General features: G+C 41.9%; 2 pseudogenes; both read left to right on the plus strand.

The window, feature by feature from the left end:
• Positions 1-13,213: 13,213 nt before the first annotated feature.
• On the plus strand, positions 13,214-15,016 carry LOC143569465 (alkane hydroxylase MAH1 pseudogene; annotated as a pseudogene).
• Positions 15,017-21,304: 6,288 nt separating this feature from the next.
• LOC143569466 (alkane hydroxylase MAH1 pseudogene) lies at positions 21,305-22,994 on the plus strand (annotated as a pseudogene).
• Positions 22,995-23,265: the final 271 nt, after the last annotated feature.

Here is a 23,265-nt window from a genome sequence, read left to right on the forward strand (position 1 = left end):
CGGGGTACTTCACCATTGGGAATGCTTGAGTAATGTCTTACGTAATGCTTGAGTAATGTCTTACTTCACCATTGGGAATGCTATTAGTGCGGGTAGCCTTCCCTGATGGCTTGTATCCCTGATGGCTTGTATCCCTGACCTTACGTACTGCGCGTAAGGTCTTCATCTCTGAGCATGGTGGGTCCTGCGGAAGCAGTTGGTCCTTGCGCAGACGTCCCACTTCAAGGTGAGTCTTGCGGGTTCAACTGGGCTCTGCTGGGACCTACCTCTTCAAGTCCCCCCAGTCCAATGTTCTTCTCATGAATTATTAATAAGTGAGGTGAACTTTTGGACTTTAGCAAGGGGTTTTGAAAAGGGTTTTTAGTTTTAAGGTTTTCCGTGGGGATTCTTCCCGCGGTTTTCCTAATGTCACGCAGAAATTCCCGTCTTTTCTGCTTGATCTTTGGGTATGATGCGGGTAGGTTTGTAACCTCCTCGCAAGTCAGGAGCGTTGAGTTTCACTTGTAGAATCTCCATGAGGTTTTGGTAGTTTTAACATAGTGATCAATTATGTTAAACAACCAATTCCATCTTGGAGCTTCAAACAATCTAGTTGTCAACGATCCCGCTATGCGGGGATGTTATTTCCCTTTCCGCGAGCATGGCCCAGAAGATCCTTCTTGGTTTCAATTCCCTGCGAGTGCTAAGTATGTGAAGGGTTTCGCCTTGACATTGTACCCGCACTCGTCTTATAGTTAGTTTACTTCCAAGGTATTCTTGGCGTCCATTCTCTGCGGGTGCTAAGTATGTGAAGGGTTTTACCTTGACACTGTACCCGCACCTGTCTTATAGTTACTTGGTTGCCCAGGTAAGGGGATATATTCCATCCTATTTTTGAATATTTGAATCTTTTTGAATTTCTTTGAAATTCGAAGAGTTGGTGAAAGGATAAGAACAGTCCAGACTGTTGAAGGGACGTTAGTGTCTGACGGTTTCTTCCGACAGTTTCAGGACGTGCAGGAAGTTATGACGACGTGACAGTATATGGTCATTCCAGGCGCTTTTTCAGGCGCGTGGGCGCGATTTTTCGGGCGCGTGGGTGCGGATTTTACGGCACACGTCCCGTCAACAGCTGTTGCCAGGTTGCTTTTTCCACGTGTCATAGTTTCATTGCACCAGCTCATTTCTCTCTCCTCCGCATTAAATTCATCGCATTTATTGCGATGAGTATATAAAGGGGGTGAGGGTTCACAGTAATCTACACTTTCACTTCTCTCTTCTTCTTGTAAACGATTTCCGGCGAATACTCACTATTCCGTCGAGCATTCTTCTGAAATCATTCTGTTACATCCAAAACATGTCTTGTACCCGTGATTTTGAGGCCACTGCCGAGGAGTCTGAGATGTTCGTCGAGAACCCGACTTCGACGTCCGATAAGGACGACAAGAGCACTGCTGGTGAGTGCCAGTGCGCTCTTCCTACTGATCTCTATCAGTACATCGTCCGGAAGTTCATGCTCGAACCTTTCGAGCCTGAGTTTCCGGAGCCTCATCAGACGGTGTATGATGCCCCCAAGGGCAAGATAGGGGTGTACGCCGCATTCTTCGTCTATGGGAATCTGAGGTTCCCATTGACGAAGTTTGTGTACCGTGTTCTGGAGAGGCATGGTGTACACTTGACGGAGGTACACCCAATGGCGATCGCAAAGATCCGCCATTTTGAATGGGTGTGCCTCATTATGGGCGTGGAGCCCCATGTCGACCTCCTGATGACCTTCTACTCCTGGAGGTGCATCCAAGGGTGGTACACCCTGGTCAACCGGATCAAGGGTCTGAAGATTTGCGCAACCGAGCGCAGTCTTCGGTCGTGGAAGCGGGAGTTTTTTTATATCTCCGCTCGCGTCATCCCGATAGCGATGACGTTTAAAAACGGGAACGCGCTCCCGAACCTTCCCGCCTTGAATTATCAGGAGGCGGAATGGTTCTCCAAGGTTTCCCGGATCGAGTCTCCGGTTTACCGCTTTGCGGAGTCCGGGATGGTGATGCTCGGGATGAGCCGGGTGTGGAAGGAGGCGTCCCAGATTCCCATCGTCCTAGAATACGGTTTGAACTCTGTCCCTTACGGTATGCTTTGTTTTCTTTGTTGATTTAGGTTTTTCTTCTAACTGTTTCTTCTTTTATTTCAGAAGGGAATGACTTGCAGTCGCTCCTGCATTTGCGGGAGGCTGATGGTCCCGCTCGGATGGGTAGTCGTGCTCTAGATGAGAACGAGTTGCCCATCCTAGAGCAAACGGCGGATCGGTTCGTGGAGGTCTACCCGCCAGGCCACGAGATCCTAAGCGCCAGGCGGCCAGGTAAAGAACTTTTTAACCCTCGCCCTGTGAATGCTGAAACATCTGCGGGAATTCCTCTAATTCTGTCATCTTCTGATGAGGAATCCGCAGATGGTCCTTTGTTGGCGAGGAAGAAGAAGGCTGCCGGCGGGAAGGGCAAGGCGACAGTTGCCTCCACTGCCGATCCGGTGAATCGGTCTAACTCAGAGACCGAAAGTAGGAGGTGGCGGGGAACCCTGGTGGTGAGACCACTGTTCCGGAGGCTCAGACGGCTGTCACCTCCGAGCAGCCCCGGACGACGACGGTCACCGGCGTGAAGAGGCCGGCTCCATCGGGTTCGTCCCCGCGTGTTCGCACCTTCAAGCTCAAAAGGACTCGTAAGTGTAAAGTTAATAATTTTAACTTCATGTTTCTGCCATTATATTTAAATATGTTGTCTTCGTGCAGGCGTGGATGCAACCGCATTCCCGAGTGGAGCGGGAAGGAGTGCGTCTGGACCCATGACGGTAGGTTTGGTCAACCTACCCGAGGCGATGACCCAGGCGGCTGCGCCTGCTTCGAGTGTTTGTTCAGTTGCTCACCCTGTTGAGGCAACTGTTCCACTCGTAACTTCATCCCCGCCGGCTGTGAGTGCCATTTTACGGAATCCTTCACTGAGCCGGCGGTGGTTCCTTCTGCAGGCTCTTCTGCCGCCGCGGCCACGGTTGTGAGTTCACCTCCGGTGAGTTCACCTCCGTTGGTTTCCACCGCGACGGCCTCCACTATGCCTCCTCCGGCACCGGCGAGTACGGCCGGCTCTTCAGGTACATACGGGGCTTCTCGCCAACCTCTGCCTCCTTCCCATCTGCCTGACCTCTTGGATGGATTTCCCTTAGGTTCAGGTGATGGGTTTGGCGGCTATCGGCCTGTTGTCGACCCTACAGGTGCGTAGGGTTCTTTTGGCTGGTTTTTTTTTTTTTTATTTATATCATCTTTTCCTAACTGCTTTTTGTTTTTTGCAGTGTCAGATTCCAATGAAGTGTATGTTCCGCGATGGAACATCCGCCGAGGAACAACCCTTCGCACGTCTGTGGACTGCGTGGAGTGGGCGCGCCACGCAGCTCCCAATGGTGCGTTGGGGGAAGCAATGGCTAGCTACCAAGAGGGTAGGCTTAGCACGGAGCTTCGAATTCTCCTGGCCCGGATGCAGCCGCGCGTCGAGCTGCTTTGTCGTGAAAATGACAAATTAAAGGCGGCGCGTATGCAAGAGGTGGCTCAGGCGCGGGCCATCCGGGAGGAGAACAGGAGACTCTCCGCCACTGCTGCAGAGAAGGAGAAGGCGTTCAAGGCCCTTGAGGTTGACGTTCAGGCCCGGCTTGAGGCCCGTTCCAAGGCTGCCCAAGCTGTTAACGAACAGCTTCGGTTAGCTAAGGAAACCGCACGAAATGCAACTGAGAGGGCCGTCAAGGCTGAAGCTGTTGCGGAGCCTCTACGCGTGGAGAATGAGGAGCTTAAAGCCAAATTAGAGGCTCTCCAGCAGGCTCATGATGCCTTGGCTATGGAAGACGCCAAGAAGCTCCAAGAGATCCTGGACCAGAGGGGGGTGCTTAAGCATACTGAGCGTAAGCTAAAGGGCGTCGAAGAGGCTGCAGCGAAAGATGTGTTGCTTGTCAACCTTACAAAGAACGAAGCCGAACGCGCCCGTAATGAAGCTCAAGCTGCCCTCCAGGAGGCTCTGGTTACCAAGGAATGGCTTCTTCGAGAAGCGTTGTCTCAGGTATGTATAGTCTTCATAATGTCTTCACGCTTTTCTTTATACCTGGAAATGTTAGACATTTATTTTTTTTTTTTTTTATTTTTTTTTTGTAGGTTGTGCATCGGGTCTTCACGGATACATCTTACGATGATGCTATGAGCGCAGCCCTCAACGCTTCTCACGATGATGGGGAAAAGGCAGGTTTCCTGCTTGGTCTGGGATATGTTGAGAAGGGCATCCCGCCTTCTAACTTCCCTCTATATAACGTAGATACTGACGCTGCTTACGACCAAGCAGTGAGCCAATACGCTGCCTTCCCACATCCGGTGGTGGAGAAGGTGGACGAAATTGTTGCCGCTGATGATGGGCTAGCTATTCTCAAAGCCTTCCTTAAACCGCCACCGTCGACTGATGGTGCGGGAACGAGTGGGTTTGGGGGGAGTGGTCCTGAAGTTTGAACCTGAAGATCCCTTCCCACCGTTAGGATAGATTTTTACTTTTGTATAGATTCTCTTGTATGCGGGTATGTACCCAGCAATCCTTGTAATATTTGAATTTCGATGGAATAAAGATTATTTGCCAACGCCTTGCCTTGTTTATTTTACGCATATTTTGATTTAACTTAGGAATTTCTTGAGTACTTGGATATGTTAACTTTTTAACGTGGCAGATTATATGTTTAAGTTTTGCTTCCTCTTTCGTGATTGTGCGGGTATGACCGTCACTTTCACTTGGTAGGATGGCTAAACTTTACTTATATATGTCCTGCGTGGAAGTTTTCCTCATCTTTTCCTTAGAAATTTTCTAAGTATTTTGAATAAGTTAGCCTTTGTACGTGCGGTTGTTAATAGGTTAATGTTCAGTTTCCTCTATCATGATTGTGCGGGTAGGACCGTCACTTTCATTTAGTGGGATGACCAAACTTTACCTATAACTGACCTGCGTGAAGGTTTCCCTTATCTTTTCTTTTGAAATTTTTACCGTTTTATGTGTTTATGCGGGTTTTGCCGCCTTCCACACGTAACGACTTACTTCTTCCCATATTTATGCGGTGAATACCGGCATATCAGTGTGGGAAGTTCATAAGTATAAAGGTAAGGCTATCAACACAATGTGAAAGGAGAATCATTTCCATTAGAAGTGGCTCTAGGCCTTTTCTTTACAAGTTTGGAATTGATCTACATGTAACATTTGCGTAATTGAGCTCCATTCCATGTTCTTGGGATGGGAGTGCCATCGAGCCTTTCGAGCCGGTATGCGCCCTTTCCCAGAACTTCTTTGATAATGTATGGCCCTTCCCAGACCAGGGCCAGTTTTCCTGGGCGTTGTTGGTTCGAAGCCTCGTTGTTACGCAGTATGTAGTCTCCTACATTGAAGTTGCAGAGTTTTACCCGCGTGTTGTAGTACTTTTGCATTTGTAGCTTGTAGTTCTCTTCACGCACTGCGGCTAAATCTCTGCGTTCCTCGGTTAGCAGAAGGTCTAACCGTTTTTCCGCATCATTGTCTTCTGGCTGAATCAAGACCCTTGGTGAGGGTAAACCAATTTCGACCGGGACCATGGCTTCAGTGCCATAAGTGAGGCTGAACGGGGTTTCTCCCGTACTGGCCTTTTTCAGCGTTCTGTTTGCCCAAAGGACGTGCGGAAGTTCGTCCACCCAGCCGGATCTGTGTTCCAAGAGTATTTTCTTTACGCCTTCGACGATGCTCTTATTTGCTCTTTCTACCTCACCATTACCCTGCGGGTGCGCCACTGAGGTAAAGGTGTGAGTGATTTGAAGTTCTTCCAGCCACTTTTGTAGCTTCTTGTCAGCAAAGTTGGTGCCGTTATCGCTCACCAAATTCTGTGGAAGTCCAAAACGACAAAGAATAAATTCCCAAATAATTTTTTTGATATGTTTCGCGGTTGTTTGGGCTAAGGATTTTGCTTCTATCCACTTGGTGAAGTAGTCGATGGCTACCACTAGGAACTGAACGTTTCCTGCTGCTGTAGGAAATGGGCCTGTCACATCGATGGCCCACTTCTGAAATGGCCATGAAGAGGTGACTGGAACAAGTTCATTCTTCGGGCGATGCGTGTTGGGTGCGTAGAGCTGGCAAGACCTACACTTTCTGATGTATCCATCCGTATGCATCCCCGGCCAAAAGTATCCCGCGTTGTTTAACTTAGCTACAACAGCGCGTGGACCTGCGTGTACTCCACAGATGCCTTCGTGTACTTCCCTTAGGAGGTAGTCAGCATCTTGGTTGTCCACACATCTTAAGAGTGTGCCAAGAAAGTTACGTCTGTAAAGGATGTCATCGATGAGTTGATAATTCAGTGCTTTACAGCGTAGTTTTCTTGCCTGTGTTTTTGACTCTGGTAGTATACCCGTCGCAAGGTAATTTATTATTGGTGTCATCCACGTTTCTGTGCCGGTTTGGATGACACAAATTTCCTTGTGCGGGACTGAAGGTGCCCCGAGGAGTTCTATGCGGATGTCCTTTCCCAAGTGGGTGAAGGCTAATGATGCAAGCTTGCTTAACGCATCCGCAGATTTGTTTTCGCTACGCTTGACGTGTATGACTTTGCAATCGTTAAAATCGCGCATAAGGGTTTTTGCTTGTGCGAGGTACAGGGCCATTGTGTCGTTCACGGCCGTGTACGTCCCGTTTATTTGGTTGGCTACTAACATGGAATCCACGTGGGCTTCCAAGCATTTCACTCCCATCTTACGCGCAATTCTCAGCCCGGCCAAGAATGCTTCATACTCGGCTTCGTTATTCGTACTTGGAAAATCCAGTCGAATAGCGTAAGTGTATTCTTGGCCTGCTGGGTTGGTTAGTTTCAACCCTGCGCCTGAACCCTCGTTACTGGCTGCTCCATCAGTGTAGAGTCGCCAGACATCATCGATGTCCTGTGCTGGAGAGGGTTGAGCCTCTTCCTGGCACTTTTTTTCCCGCGATGCAGGCACTTCCGCAATAAAGTCGGCCAAAACCTGGCCTTTTATGGCTGGTCTTGGCTTATACTTTATCGCGTATTCCCCCAACTCAATTGCCCATTTCGCTAGGCGTCCCGATAACTCGGGTTTGCGTAGAACGTTTGCAAGTTTGAAGTTAGTGAGAATGGTGATTGGGTGACCCTGGAAATATCGTCTTAACCTGCGTGAAGCGTGTACAAGTGCTAAGACTAATTTTTCGAGGGTAGAGTACCGGGTTTCTACGTCTGTTAGGATACGGCTGACATAATAGATTGGCATCTGGATGCCTTTCCGTTCTACTAGCAGGACCGCCCTGGTTGCTCTATCTGTTGCGGAAAGGTATAGGATTAACTCCTCCCCCGCTTCTGGTGCTGTGAGCGTTGGGAGTTCGATCAAGCGTGACCGAATCTCCTGAAAAGCTGCTTCCGCTTCTGGTGTCCAGTGGAAGTGCGTTTTCTTTAAACAGTTTCTCAATGTTGACACGAAGGAAACGACTTATCCGCGTGGTTTGCCAAAAAGCGATTAAGTGCGATTAGTCGTCCATTCAGTGTCTGAGCCTGTTTGATGTTAGTAGGTGATTCCATTTTGATAATGGCTTCGACCTTTTCAGGGTTCGCTCTGAAGCCATCTTTAGTGACGATGACCCCTAAGAACTTCCCTTCTTCCATCCCAAAGGAACACTTGCTCGGGTTGAGCTTCATGTTTATCTTCCTGAGCGTGTTGAAAGTTTCTTCGATGTCTTTCAACATCGCTTCTGCGTCAGGGCTTTTGATGACCAAGTCATCCATGTAGACTTCCAAGTTCCTCCCAATTTGGGCATGAAACTGGTTGTCCATCAGGCGTTGGTATGTGGACCCGGCATTCTTAAGTCCAAATGGCATCATTTGGTAACAAAATGTGCCATCGGGCGTCCGAAAAGCGGTTTTGTCCTGATCATCAACGGCCATGTGGATTTGGTGGTACCCCTTATACGCATCCAGGAAGCATTTAAGGCGAATTGGTGCTAACGAATCCACCTTAAGATCAATTTCGGGTAACGGATAACAATCTTTGGGGCATGCTTTGTTTAAGTCCTTGAAATCTATGCACATGCGCCATTGTTTGTTATTCTTCGGTACCATAACGGGATTTGCAACCCATGTTTGATATCTGCTAACGCGTACGATGCCTGCGTCAAGGAGTTCCTTGACTTGGGTTCTACACGCGTTAGTTTGTTCTGGCCCCATTACTCTGCGCTTTTGTACGACTGGCGTAACAGCCGGGTCGCACTTGAGCTTATGCTCTGCCTTACTTCGGGGTACGCCAGTCATGTCAGCTGGTGTCCACGCGAAGATGTCAGCGTTTTTCTGTAGTAAGCGTTTGAGTAAGGTGCGCGTGGGATCAACGACTGTTGGGCCAATGGTAACGGCCTGGTCAGGGTATTTGCCATTGAAGGCCCATCTTTCCGGTTCGGTGATGGTTGGTTTAGCCATCTTTGGTTTGGGTTTAGATGAGACAGATACGATGCATACCTGGGGAGTTCCGGTGATCATCGCTACACCCTCAGCTGTTGGCCATCCCATCATGCCGTGGACTGAAGATACCACGGCGTTGAATCTTGCCATCCCGTCTCTCCCGAAGAGAATGTCGTATGTGTGGTGTGGCTTCCTCATCACGACAAAGTCAACATCTTCTGTGCGGGAGTGTTTCCCGTCCGTAAGAGTGACGGGGAAAGATAGGATACCCAGGGGGGGTGTTTGTGCTGCCGTCGAACCCTTCCATCGAGGTGTAGACCGTTTCCAGGCGTTCCTTGTCTTCGTCATCTAGTTTGTCGAAGAACTGCCTGTACATCACCGTTGACGAGGCGCCGTTGTCAGCAAGAGTGCGGGAAGTGATGTAGTGCCCCAGCTGGCTTTTGATGACGATAGGGCCTTCTTTGCTGGGTCCTCCTGGCACTCGCGGGAAGCGCACCTCAGCTTCCTTCCACGCGCATGGTTCTGTCGTTCGCCTTTTTCTTCCTCTGATGTTGCCATGAACCATGTTGATGCTGATGTCAACGGGCTTTCGTCCGTTGCCTCTGTACCGGTTATCATTCCTTCCTCCCTTCTTGATTGATGCCACAAGGTGTGCAAGTCTTCCATCCTTGAAGAATGTTTCAACAATATCCTTCAAGGATGTACACTCCTCCGTACTATGACCCTTTGTCCCGTGGAAGTCACAGGATTTGCTTTGATCCGCATTAGGTCGCTGCCGGATCATTGGAGCTTTTGGCCATGGGAGTTTTTCGGTGGCAAATATCTCCGTGACGCTTTTGGTGAGTGGCGTCCACCGGTATTTTCGGCTTGAAGGGTGTGTGTTATCCCTTCCGCCAACAAGAGGGCGAGAGCTGGATGAGGTGTCAAAGTTTACCCTTGACTGCCAAATACCTAGCTTCCTCTTTTTGTTCTGCCGGCGATCCGAACATTGTTTTCTCTGGTCCTCTGCGTGTAGAGGTGTGTACTCTGGGGAAGATCCCTACCCAGTTGCTTCTCTGTCTTGGCAAAGTGCTTGGCCGCCGTCATGATGGCATCCCATGTGGATGGCATGCCGTCCTTACCCGTTAACGTGCGGATAAGCTCTGGGTATTCGGCGCCCTGGATGAAAGCGGCGCGAACAAGATCTTCACTTATGTTGCCCAGACTCAGCTTTTTGGAGTTGAAGCGAGTGATGAAGTCTAGTAAAGATTCATCATCCTCTCTAACGCAGTTAAGGATCGTCCACTGTTCTTCAGTATATTTCCTCTGTTGACTGAAGTGTTGGCTGAATTTGTTCTGAAAGTCCGCCCAATCATAGATGTGGTGGACCGGTAAACGACCGAACCATGCCCTGGCCGCTCCAACTAGTGTCATCTGGAACATATAACACCACGTGGGTTCCATCCAGTTGCTGACGGTTGCCCCCGCAATGAATCTGTTCAAGTGATCGTCTGGGTCGGATAGACCATCATAAGTACCGATGTTGGACATTTGTTTGGCACTTCTCGGGGCGATTGCTTCCGCAATGTCCCTTGCAAACTTGGACTTTCCCGCATTTGCAGCAGTTGGTCTAAAGGTTTTGGAGAAGTCACGTGGGTTTCTCCCCGCGTTCGTTGGTTTAAAGGTTTCTTCAAAATTCCTTGTCGGTTGGAAGTCCGTTTCCTTACGCTTCCCTTTGGCCTTATGGCGAGGGTTTGCGTCGGTTTCGGATTATTCCCGCTCATCGTCCGAGTACTCGCACTCACTGTTCATGTTGAGATGTTGGCGAGTACTGCCGAATTCGTCAGCCTGTTGAAGTGAACGCAAGCGTTCATCCAACTCAGCTTGGAACTCTTTCTGACGTGCTTCGGCCCACGCCTTAACTTGATCGAGTGTTTGGCGAGGGAGCCTCGCCTGTTTCTCCAACTGGGCATCTGTGAACTCCAGTGAAATATTGTTTACTGCACTTGTCCCGGCTTGGGTAACCGGGGTAGTGTTCGTAAAATTTGTATAACCGCCGGTGTTCCCCCCAGTTGCTGGGGTTGTGGTTACCGGGGTTTCTTGGTCACTTACTGGCCTTGGGACCGGAGTAATGTTAACCATTTCTTCTGAAATTTTGAAAAAACTAAGAATTAGTTCTAGCTTTTATGCACGGATGGCGCCAATGAAGAAACACTAATCGACCCCGGGCAGATCACGGATAATCTGGGGGTTAAATAGATGTTTCCCATGAGGATGAGGTCCAGCAAAGAAAGTTGTTCTTCAGGTGACCTGCAAAACAGACATCGTAAGCTCGTCACTGAGAAGGGGGGGTTCCTCCTTGTGACCACCCTCCGGTGTGAGAATCAGACTAGATTGCTCTGAATATAAGTGTATATTAAGAGATTGCTAGAGAAGATATGATAATGAGATATCAGATAATGTCCTTACCATTCCAAGGTGTTGGAGTATTTATAGCCGAAGGTAGGTTTCCAAGAAGGTACAGCCGGCTGAATAGTATTCCTGTTCTACCAACAGTGGGCTACGCACGAGCCATGCTGGTTGGTGGATAGGCTGCGGCTGATAGTGACAAGGACGGCTGTATACTGTTTCTTTACTGCCGGCTATGCACTGTTCCACCAACTGTAGGCTACGCATGTCCCACAGTGAGGGTTGGTGAGTAGGCAGCGGCTAATAGTGACAAACGGTATTAGAGGGTGCTTCTCCTCGTACTGTTGTCGGTGAGCTGTCACCCTGTGATTGGTTCATGGGCTGCTTTGGTCAGATCTTGTCTATTTTGTCCATACCTTGGCAGGTATAATACAAAAGATCTTCCAGAAGCATACGGACTGGCTCATTTGGGCGGGAGTATTCCCGCCTTGCTCATTCCTTCAGGTGACATTACTGAAGTATCAAGAGTTAGTGCCTTGTGCGTGTAGCCTTGCTATTAGTGCGGGTAGCCTTCCCTGATGGCTTGTATCCGCAGCTGCGGGAACAGGCGGGGTACTTCACCATTGGGAGGCTTTCCCTGCGGGAACAGCTGGCGTACTGCGCGTAAGGTCTTCATCTCTGAGCATGGTGGGTCCTGCGGAAGCAGTTGGTCCTTGCGCAGACGTCCCTCTTCAAGGTGAGTCTTGCGGGTTCAACTGGGCTCTGCTGGGACCTACCTCTTCAGTTTGCTATATATCTTCAGAACTGTCAAACCGAACCATAGACGCCGCATACAATCATATATGAGTTTATATAATTAAAAATAAAATAATTTGTTGTCACTAGAAGAAGGCAGTAAATATATAAAAACATAATAAAACCGAAAGCAAACACCTCTATATATTTACCTGTTGTATGCCAATATAATCCTATACAATACAATGAACCCAATAACTCAAAACCATTCTTGTAAAAGAATTCAATCTTTCTATAAACCTTCTGAAGAATAACTACCATGATACTGAAAAAAAATCTTGCTTTTATTAATTATCATCACTCTATGGTCAATATATCCATTAATGAACCTTGATCAAGCTTGAAATAGGTATATCAAGTCATCAACTTAGGGTAACTGAATAGAGAAAATGGATAAAATGGAGAAAATAAGATTAATTAAAGAATGAGATGGCTGCATTTTTCTTCGAAAATCGTATCCGGAGTTGAAATTAAGATGAAATTCATCTGAATTAAAAAAAAACACCAAATCTACATTCTTTGAAAACTCACGTATAAGATAGAAATAGGACCTAACATCACGTATAAGATGGTTTTCAGATGAAATTTAATGGTGCAGATGGATTTCCATGAAAATCTATCGGGGTAGGTGAGGCCATTTATACGTGTCTAGAATATGATTGGAGGACGAAATCCGGCGGCGGGATTCCCAGTCTCACGTTGCCGATGAATTTTTTTAAAATATATTGATAATTTCTCTCTTCATTAGGATCATTTTGAAAATTGTCCTTATTATTATCATCAATTATTATTATTATATTATGTAAGAACTTTCTTTTTCCTTTTTACATATCTATTTGTAAAAAACTCAAATAAAATATTAAGAATTTCTCAAATTCATTAAATGGCATTGTCGAGTCGTGTTGAAAGATATTTTTTTCGCAATAAAGCTTAGCAACACTGACTTACGCATCAACGTGCATGATATCTTTCTTGCGGATTGAATGGTGTGTGGATCAACAAAATATGTTTTAACAAGCGTTTAAAATGAAGATATTTTACAGCAGTTCCGGCCCCTTAATAGGAAAAAAACAATGTACACTAGTGAATTACAAATGCACCAACAACTCTATTACGACCCCCTGATTAAAAGTTCTGGTTCCGCCACTGATAATCGGTACAAATAATATAAACCCGTTAATGATCATATGCATAACTAGAGTCCAGTTATCATACAATAATTCTTAACGTACCTTAGCGTACGTAAATTACACTCAAAGCTAAAAACAAAACGCTCAAGGCAAAAACCAAAAGCTCTTAAAGCCAAAATACAAAAACACTCAAGAAAATCATAATACGCTCAAAACAGGTTTCGTGAAACAAAGTAAAAAGATTGATCGATTAACGATCCAAATCTGTTTTTTTCCAGTGAATCGATGTTTAATTGGGTATGTATTGATGATTCCAATATGTTGGGATGTGATTTCATGGATCAATTTTGTGAATATAGGTGTTTTCTTTACGTTAATGTATGTTAAGGATTATTGTATTCTATCTTTATTTACATAATTATTCTATATTACTATAATTTGTTTTGAATATCCTTCGTAATTACCCGTTAAACCAATTAACTGGATTTTAGATTAACTCGGCCAGCCGCGATAATTAATTGGACCAGTCCATTTTTCCAACATTTATGTATTTGGGGAGTAGCTAGTTGTTATAGATAACGGCTATTTAAAGGATCGTGTAGGGTGAATCTTTTATTCATCACCACTTCTCTTTGCCTTTTACATAACATTACTTCCATGGCTTTTGTTGAAGGCCTAACCATTCTCTTTCCATTCATAATTTGCTTTATGATAGTCTTATATATAAATAAACACCATAATTCTGTCATCCCCACACATTGGCCAGTTCTTGGTGGATTACCATCTCTTGTTGTAAATTTCCACAGAGCCCATGAATACATCACTGATATTCTCGCATGCACTGGTGGTACGTTCTTCTTAAAAGGACCTATCTTAGCTAATATGAATTTTCTTTTCACTTCCGATCCTTCAGACGTCGATTATATTATGAGCAAAAACTTTCATAATTATCCAAAAGGCGACAAATTCCATGAAATCTTCGATATGTTTGGAGACGGAGTGTCCAATAGTGATGGAGAGTTATGGCAGTTCCATCGCAGAACACTCATGCCCCTCTTCAGCCATCCTAGCTTTCATAGTCTCCTCAAAAAGAATATATGGAACAAGGTTGAGAAAGGGTTACTACCTGTACTTGACAGCATTTCGGGACAAGGGGTGGTGATGGATTTGCAAGATATATTTCAAAGGTTTTCGTTTGATATCATATGTCTATCATTTTTTGATTATGACTCAGAAAGCATGTCTTTGGATATGCCTTACATTCCGTGTGAAAAGGCATTGCCAGAGTCCGAGGAAGCCATCTGGCTTAGGCATATCATACCGCAAAAAGTATGGAAGTTGCAATAATTACTTCAAGTGGGAAACGAGAAAAAGTTACGTGACGCTTGGGAAATCATTGATCAATTCATATACAAATGCTTAGCCGAAAAACGAAATGATATTAGTAACGTGAATTTTCAAACGGATGAAATGGAAAATTTTAATTTTTTTAAATCATTAACGAGAGAGGTAAAAGACCAAAGCGTCACGTCTAGGGACACCGAAACTTTTTTGAGAGAGATGTTTAATTTGATGCTTGCAGGAAGAGGTGGCACAAGTAGTACTCTCTCTTGGCTTTTTTATCTTCTTGCCAAAAACCCGATGTCAGAAGATAAGATCCGAGAAGAGATTGAGGCACAATTACATAATGAAGCCGGTGGAAGATGCAACAATAATATTCAAGCCATAGATTTGGGCAAGCTGGTTTATCTTCATGGTGGATTATGTGAAACCTTAAGGCTTTACCCTGCGGTTCCATTTCAGCACAAAACTCCAGTAAATCCGGATTTGCTTCCGAGTGGTCATCCAGTAGACACTAACACCACAATCATTTTATGTTTTTATACCATGGGAAGGATGGAATCGATATGGGGAAACGATTGTTTGGAGTTTAAACCCAAAAGGTGGTTTAAAGCCGAAGGTGGGATCAAACACCAACCATCTTATAAGTTCCCCGCGTTTAATGTTGGGCCAAGAACTTGCCTGGGTAAGTCCATGAGTTTTACTCAGATGAAGATAGTGGCTGCTGCAATCATATACCATTACCATGTGGAGTTAGTTGAGGGCCACCCGGTGTTACCTAGTGCTTCTATTATCATCCAGATGAAGCATGGTTTGAAAGTGAGGTTAACCAAAAGAACTAAAGTTTAAGTTATAGGTTTGATGTCAATTGATTGTTTTACTTGTGTATTTTGATCAATATTGTGTGTGATTGGTTTGCTTATAAATAAAATGTGCTTAATTATTTATTAATTTGAGGTGATTAAAGATTGATTATGTTTTATAACTCAAATTAACTGATTTTATTAGAAGTAGTAGTAGATTGGTCTTCTATTGTTGTTTAGTATTGTTAATAGTATTATTTGATACTATAAAAACTTGGGGTGTTATAAACTTTGTACATGTATACATACATCTTATCCGAACAACCCATGATTGAACCTGGTGTTTCCGGTGCACTCGTTGAGTTGATTAACCTTGCTTGCAGGGCCGTCTTTGAGGCATGGCAGGGTAGTCGACGGCCACAGGCCCGACACCCCGCTAGGCTCGAAATTTTTTTTGTCAAAAAAAAATTATATGTATTTATAATTAAATTGTTTAAACCTAATAAAATGTATCTTTTGCTTACCCAAAAAAAGGTTTGCCTTTGGCCCAAAATTTTTTTCGTCTTTTCAACGCCGGCCCTGCTTGCTTTAATTGCTCAATTTATTTAATGCTGCTGAGATTTGTTGATCTACCTTGATAGCATATTTTGTAGAAATCATTTTCATTCAGAGTATAGTTTACACTGAAATATGTAGAGAGTAAACGCACACGCTACACTATTAGCCAATTTTGGATAGCAAAACTAAGTCGTTTAAAAACAACATTTATAGATCTTAAGGTCATTACATTATTATTCATGACCCGTGAACATGAGTAAGTAACTACACCCCTCAAGCGCAAGAGAACCAAAAGTACCAAATGCAAATGGTATAAACACGTGATGGTTGTCAAGACACGTTTTCTCATGCATGTTTGGCCAATTTGCATGAAGCAACTTTTAGCGCAGTTTGACCCACAGTGCCCCAAGCCCACAAGAGAGGAAACTAGCCCCTATCAGATCTACACACACATGTTTAATTCCCTTATTCTATCCATCCAAGACCAAAATGTCAGCTGATCTAGTTGTTGATCTTCCTTCCAACGAATCAGTCAAGAAATTCATAGGTGTTTATTTTCTAACAGAAATCTCAGCGTGTTTGAATATATGTATATCCAATTCAATCGTGTTGATTGCTTGGGAATTTCTTTAATTTCACTAGTCGAAGTTGAATCTTCGAATGACTTTATACTTCTCCTCTATTCATATATCCCCAAATGTATATATCCCATTTTCATCACACGGCCCTATTTTAATCTCCCAGCCATTTTTGCAATATTATTTGCCATGTTGACCAACTATATGCAAGTCCACGTGTAGTGGTGGATTCAGGAATTTTAGTAGTGGGTGCCAAAATAATGTTGTACTAGAACATGCCAAGTCAAACTAAAACGGGTCAGGAAAAAATACATTAAATAAACTACATATAAAATTGTAAGCAATAAATTTCATTAAACATAATTAAACAAAATATTTATTACAACTGACCTATTCGTAATTTCATCTTTTGAAAATGGTATATTACAACTTTATTTGTAGACCTTGCAAGTGTTTACTTTTCAACAAATACAAATTACAGAGCATTCAATCTTTCGTACTGTCACACACTATCAATGTATATACCTGAGATGTTAAAAAGAAGGAACCTGTTCGTATCACACTCCCGTAAAGTTGCATATTGCAAAATTTTCAATTGATGAAATGGTTAGACAATTAAACAATCTTGATTAATTATTATTTGTTTTAAACAAAAATAAACTTAGACTTAGAAAGTTGAGCTCAAAAAGTTGATAGTGAGAAAAAAAAAAGAAAATTATGGATATTAGAAGCTTTTAAATGAAACTACAAATTTAAAGGATTGTGTGTACCTTCTCTGGCCAAACATCCACACTCCTATCCACGTGAACAAGTGGACTTCCTAAAATAGAAATTTGAAATTTTGAAGCAATGGTTTGAATGTTAATTGCTACTATTTATGACGTATGTGCCAATTGCTACTCATTTATTATACATTTATACCTGGTTCTTTGGCGCAAGTTCTTAACTGATCCCAATGGAGCTTTGAAGATAACCCCATAAATCCACATGGTCCAATCGGTCCCCATGCATGCATTCAACGAAGCCCGCTTGGAATTTTAATGCTATGATAAAATTATTCATGCACCGACCTAGTGATACATGTAGCTGACTACCATCTTCAGTTTTTGTAATTGTTGTATCTCGTACCTTGTGATACACTTAGTAATATACAAATTTAACGTTGTACTATACTACTAAACATATTAGTTGGCTCTAACTTCGGGATAATTACTTCTTTTGTTACTGCTAGAATAAGAAAGATTGTTGGAAAACGGTTGAAAACGATTTTCAAGCATTTGTTTTTCCAACGTAACTTTTTGTTGGAAAACTGTTAGAAACTGGATTTTACAACAATATTTCCTACGGATTCAGTTGTAGAAAAACATCTATTTTTCTAATAGTGTGTTTTTGGCAACAATAACATACTGATGATAGATCCGAACTCCATAAAAACACAATCAAACGACTAAAAATATACTTACATGTATACGTATCTTTATTAATTCCATCTTTGTCGAGATTTGCGAATACTCTGTAATCTTCCGTAGAACATATCTGTGTCAGCCATTGATTTGGTCTAATCAATAGTCTATGATGATAGTGGTATTAGTGTATAAACACGGAAAAAGTTGTGGAAGATTTTAATAACGAAAGAAAATCTGTTTAATATAATTTTAGTTTCCGTGATCTCCTTTCCAAATCTTCCGTAGAACATATCTGTGTCAGCCATTGATTTGGTCTAATCTCTTTACTAAGTCCAAGAAAATAGAAAAAAAAAACACAAAAACTATATATGTATGTAAATCAATTTTCAAAAAAAAGGAAAGAAAAACACCAAAAAACACAAAAACTAATTAAATATGTATGTGAATCAATTTTCACACGCAAACAAAACTAGGGACCCCAAAAAGATGTAATTGCCAAATTGCGTTCATGTGGAAAGTTATTTTTAAATAATTTATGGCAACATCATTCATTCATTTGTACAGCAAAGCCAAGATGTGATTTTCATTCTCTTGATTTAAGTATGGCATGCCATTCTAAAAGGTTAATGCGGCAAGTGATCTTGTGTGTGAATAGGGGTCTGGGTCCGTGCCCAGTTGATTATCGTTATATAATATTTTTTTGGTCTGCTTCGACCATTCCGAACGGGTTGAATTGTGTCAGTCATATATAAAGAAAAAAGGATAATTAAACAAAACATTGTATTAAAAAAGTATGAGAAACTTCATTATAAGTGCATAATTATTATACAATATATCTAGCTTTATTTATTACGGGTTTTCATTTTATGAAATCTAACCAAAACATTATCTAGTTTAACATTTATAAGCAAGTTTTCTGATTGAAACACATAACCCATCGTTTAAACTCTCATCATCTATCTAATTACGCAAATCGGACTTTACGTACTCCATCGCTGAAAGGAGAATTTCAACGCTTATGATTGAAACGGGTAATAATGATACGAGAGCTAACTTCTCAATTAACGAATAAACAAAATACCAATGCAAATAAAGTAAGTTAGCAAAATAATGTATAACCGAAACTTACCCTTTTTTTAGATTAAAACACTAAATCCGTTGAATTCACCTGACATATTACTGTCACCATTGTACTCCTCTATTTTTAATTAGCATAAATGTAGATTAGGTTGAGAGTTTGAGACTTATGCTTAAGAATTGAGCATAGATTAATTGAATATTTGAGCTTAAACTTGTATTTAAATTGTTTCATATTAAACTCAAATTTAGTTGGTATATTATCTATATACTATATAATTATAGTTGTAAATATGTAAAAAAAATTATTAGGGTTGGTCTTAAATTTCATGAGGGTGTTCTCAAAATTCCAACGGGGTTGTTGTGTCTTTCTCGAAATCACACAGTGGTTGGGGGTCAAAATTATACATGGCTCGGTCGGGATTTTAACACATATACACTAGTAAAAAAAATTTCACAGTGATCGGCCGACCCCCTACCCAAATGACCATGCCCAAATCTAGCAGTAGCAGACCGAAACCCAAAAGTAGTATGTGACTCGATTATGTACTAGTAACATTTTTGATTTGACTGCATAAACGAATTGGATCCGGTGTATTACAGTATTTGCCTCTTGGGCTCTTAAATAGAGTTAAGAGGCCCAAGAAGAAGCTTAATCTCCAAAAAAGCACGAATATAATATAAGGTAGATATTCTATATTTGGTAAATTATTGTTTTACCTATGCATATATTTCACATGCAATGACTTAACACCAAAACCTAACGTGATCATTAACCTATAGGAAGAAATGCGTTACAAAATTGAAATGTAAAGGATGAATAGTGTTTTTTTTTCTAAAAAAATGATTGATTTTTTTTTTTTAAATTAAATCGAAGTTTTATATAATTTACTATAAAACGATTACAATAAAGTGGCAGGCAAACGGGCAACAAGCTGCGCCGCAACCCCCTTTTGAACAGGAAAGCCAATCCTGCTAAAAACGAAGCTTTGGGACCTAGAAGCTGAAGAGGTTCCGTGTACGACGCGCTGAACCCTACTCAAAAATTTCACAGCCTCTGGAGCCAGAAACCCAAATGTATCAAAGGGAAATGGTAGAAAGACATGTTGATTATCTAAACAAGCTTTCTCGTGTTTAACAACTTTGCCCGATTCAGCCTTCAACGCAGCCTGACCCACAACAAACCCACGGTCCCTGAGCCCAACAAGAGGAGACACTCCTGTAAGATCCACACAGGCGTGTTTCCCCCCTGCCCACCCGAACACAAGAATATCAGCTGGTCGTAAAGTAGACCTCCCTTCAATAGGATCCGTGAGAAAGTTAACAGGGGCCTCCTTTTTAGCAGAAATCACATGCATCACGGTCACACTCTTGTAGACACTCGGTTCAAGAGATAGACCGCATGCCGTGCAATTCAGCCCATGAGGCACGTTCATGGCTTTCATCATGCTTCTTGTGGTGTTTAAAATTGTTCTTATTACACCTTTCAATCACAAAATTTTGTTGGGGTGTGTACGACGCTATGAGTATCCTCTTTATTCCGGTATGTAATACCAAGTTAATGAGTATATATTTAGCGTAGTGGAACACAGTTTTGTATATGACCAACAAGTTTTATTATACATAAAGTAGTAGAACCTATTTTATGTAAGTTGTATTAAACGAGATATATAGTCGTGTCCTTTTACTTTTTAATTTGACATGATAACCTTTTTATCTTTCACAAAACCTAACTATATTAAGTAATAACACATGTGCATTTTCTTATGGTAGTGAATGTTTTGCATAAAAACTTTGTCCATATCATAATTTCGAGCATTTCACACCGAACAAGTTTTGAGTATGTGTAACAAACTTTTTCCACCCCTCGATTGTGAACGAAGCTTCGCAGGGCTGATTTGTCATCTCAGACAAACCACACCCTTAGCACAAGATGGGTGTTCAAGAAATTCTTGTACTCCCTCCATCCCTCTAAGTGTCATGGTTTGAAAAACATAAATTTTAAAGTAGATTGAATGATTGTTTTTTTGCTTACCAAAAGACAATAATGCCCTTGAAAATTGAGTCCATCAATATTGTTTATTAATGCTAGTTGTGTGTGTTTAAGGGTAAACTTGTAAACTGACGAATAAATTTTGAAAGTTGACATTTGTAATTGGACAAACAAAAAGAAAATATGAGTGCTTTTATTGGGACGGATGAAATACAACTTAATGGGTGTGACCCGGATTCGTAGGGCCAGTTTGCACCTTACAGTCAACATTTGGTTTTCTGTTTTTTTGACATGGAAACTATACCATTTGTATAATAGTTCCCCATATGCAATACGTTAATGAACAAGAAATTAGTTTCAAATCATATTATATCATAGTTTCCCTTTGCTATTTAAGGGCATTTTTCAACAGATTTTCACTATGCATGTGATCAGAACCTACTTATTCCGGATAATGCACATCAAATTAAACTCGAAACAACGAACAGAAACTCCTTGCTAATCACTTTTGCGTTTGGTTAACAAACTCTTTAAATCAGTGTTCAATTCAACGCAAGCAGCTTTACTTTTCTCGGTGTTTGGTTTGATTGTTTCATACCTAATATTAATTGTGTCATTTCGGTTTCTTATAAGATTATACCCTGTTGCTTAAATTGATCAATATGAGTCTTATGGGTGTGAAGTGAATTCATATGCCTAATTAAAATTTTAAGGGCCAAGAAACATTCTCCAAAACACAACACTAATGTCTTTTTCTCTTTCTATAAAGCATTAACACATCTCTTCTTCCCTCACATGTCTTTCCAATGGATTTTCTTGAATCTTTAGTCATTCTGTCTTTGATTTTAATTCCCATTCTGTTTTTAATACTTATCTATAAATCACAAACACATGGAACTGCTATACCTACAGATTGGCCGATTCTTGGTATGATACCAAGTGTCATTTTAAACACTCATCGAGTCCATGATTACGTCACAGACTATTTAACTGACAGTGGTGGAACATTCATGTGGAGAGGTCCTTGGTTTACCAACACGGACTTGCTCGTTACCACCAATCCCTTAGACATCCACCACATTCTAACCAGAAACTTTTGCAATTATCCCAAAGGTGATAATTTCCGTAAGATCTTCGATATCTTAGGAGACGGAATCTTCAATACTGACGGTGAGTTATGGGAGATCCACCTCAAGGTTACCATGAGTGTGTTCAAGCATGCTGAATTTCATAGTTTGGTGGACACAATAATGTGGAACAAGTTGGAAAAGGGGCTTCTACCGGTACTTGAGTCCATTTCTAGACAAGGCAAGGAAATGGATTTGCAAGAAATATTTCACAGGTTCACTTTTGATACTATATGCAAATTACTTTTAGATCATGACCCAGAAAGCTTGTCTCTTGATTTTCCTTACATCCCGTATTTAAAAGCCTTCTCGGATGCCGAAGAAGCTATCTTTTATAGGCATGTTACACCCTCATGCTTTTTGAAATTGCAACAAGTTCTTGGAGTGGGAAATGAGAAGAAGATAAGTGATGCATGGAAAACTATTGATCAATATGTATACAAGTGCTTAAACCAAAAATCAAATGAGTTTTACAACACGAAATGTCAATACGAAGAGGACAAGTTCTTGGTATTCACAGCTTTCATGAGACATTTCAAAGATCATGGTGTTTCTTTGGGAGATGCCACCAAATTTTTAAGAGACACCTTAGTTAATTTGATGGTTGCGGGAAAAGATAGCACTAGCAGTGTTTTATCGTGGTTCTTTTATATCCTTGCACAAAACTCTAACGTCGAAGATAAGATTTTGGAAGAGATTCGAACACACCTTGATGTGAAATTACTTGATAGATGGAAAGCAAAAGAGCTAGGTAAAATGGTTTATCTTCATGGAGCTTTAAATGAATGCTTGAGGCTTTTCCCTCCACTTCCATTTAACCACAAAACTCCATTACAACCTGACATTCTTCCTAGTGGCCATCAGGTTGATCGTACTACGAAAATCATTCTATCTATTTATTCCATGGGAAGAATGAAATCAATATGGGGTGAAGATTGCATGGAGTTCAAGCCCAAAAGGTGGATTACTAAACACGGAAGAATCAAACATGAACCATCTTATAAGTTCCCGGCGCTTAATGCTGGACCAAGAGCTTGTGTAGGTAAGGATATGTCTTTATCTCTATTAAAGATAGTGGCAACTATGGTCATTTACCATTATCATATTGAGCCGGTGCAAGGTCATCGAGTGCGTCCCGTGGATTCAATGGTACTTCAAATGAAGCATGGTCTCAAGGTGAGAGTAACTAAAAGAACTGCCTTCAACTAAGTTTGTCTCATATGTCTGTTATGATTTTATTTTGCTGTATTTTGGAATCTAGAACTTCAATTTTCAGGACAAATTAACACATTGTATGATTTGATATATTGATCATACATATCTTGGGATTATCTGCCTAAATATTTTGTCTTCTAACCTAGGTTTGCAAGAAAATTGTAAGTTTAGGGTTAAGCCTTTCTGTAATAATGTGTAAGATATATTTTATACCCCTTGATCACTTAGCTTAGTCAAGTGCATAATAGAAAATGATGCTAAACTTATAAATTCTAATCAAGATATCTTCATTGAAAGTACCTTGCTTTATATTCTTTAAACACTTACATATTAAACAAGTTCCTGATCCATAGAAAAAATAAGTTAAGATAGTAGTATGCCTGTTATTGTGTAGATT

The sequence above is a fragment of the Bidens hawaiensis genome, unplaced genomic scaffold, assembly GCF_021521415.1.
Source record: "Bidens hawaiensis isolate Kalapana, Puna unplaced genomic scaffold, B.hawaiensis_p1.1 tig00024489_1, whole genome shotgun sequence".
NCBI classification, from domain to species: Eukaryota; Viridiplantae; Streptophyta; class Magnoliopsida; order Asterales; family Asteraceae; genus Bidens; species Bidens hawaiensis.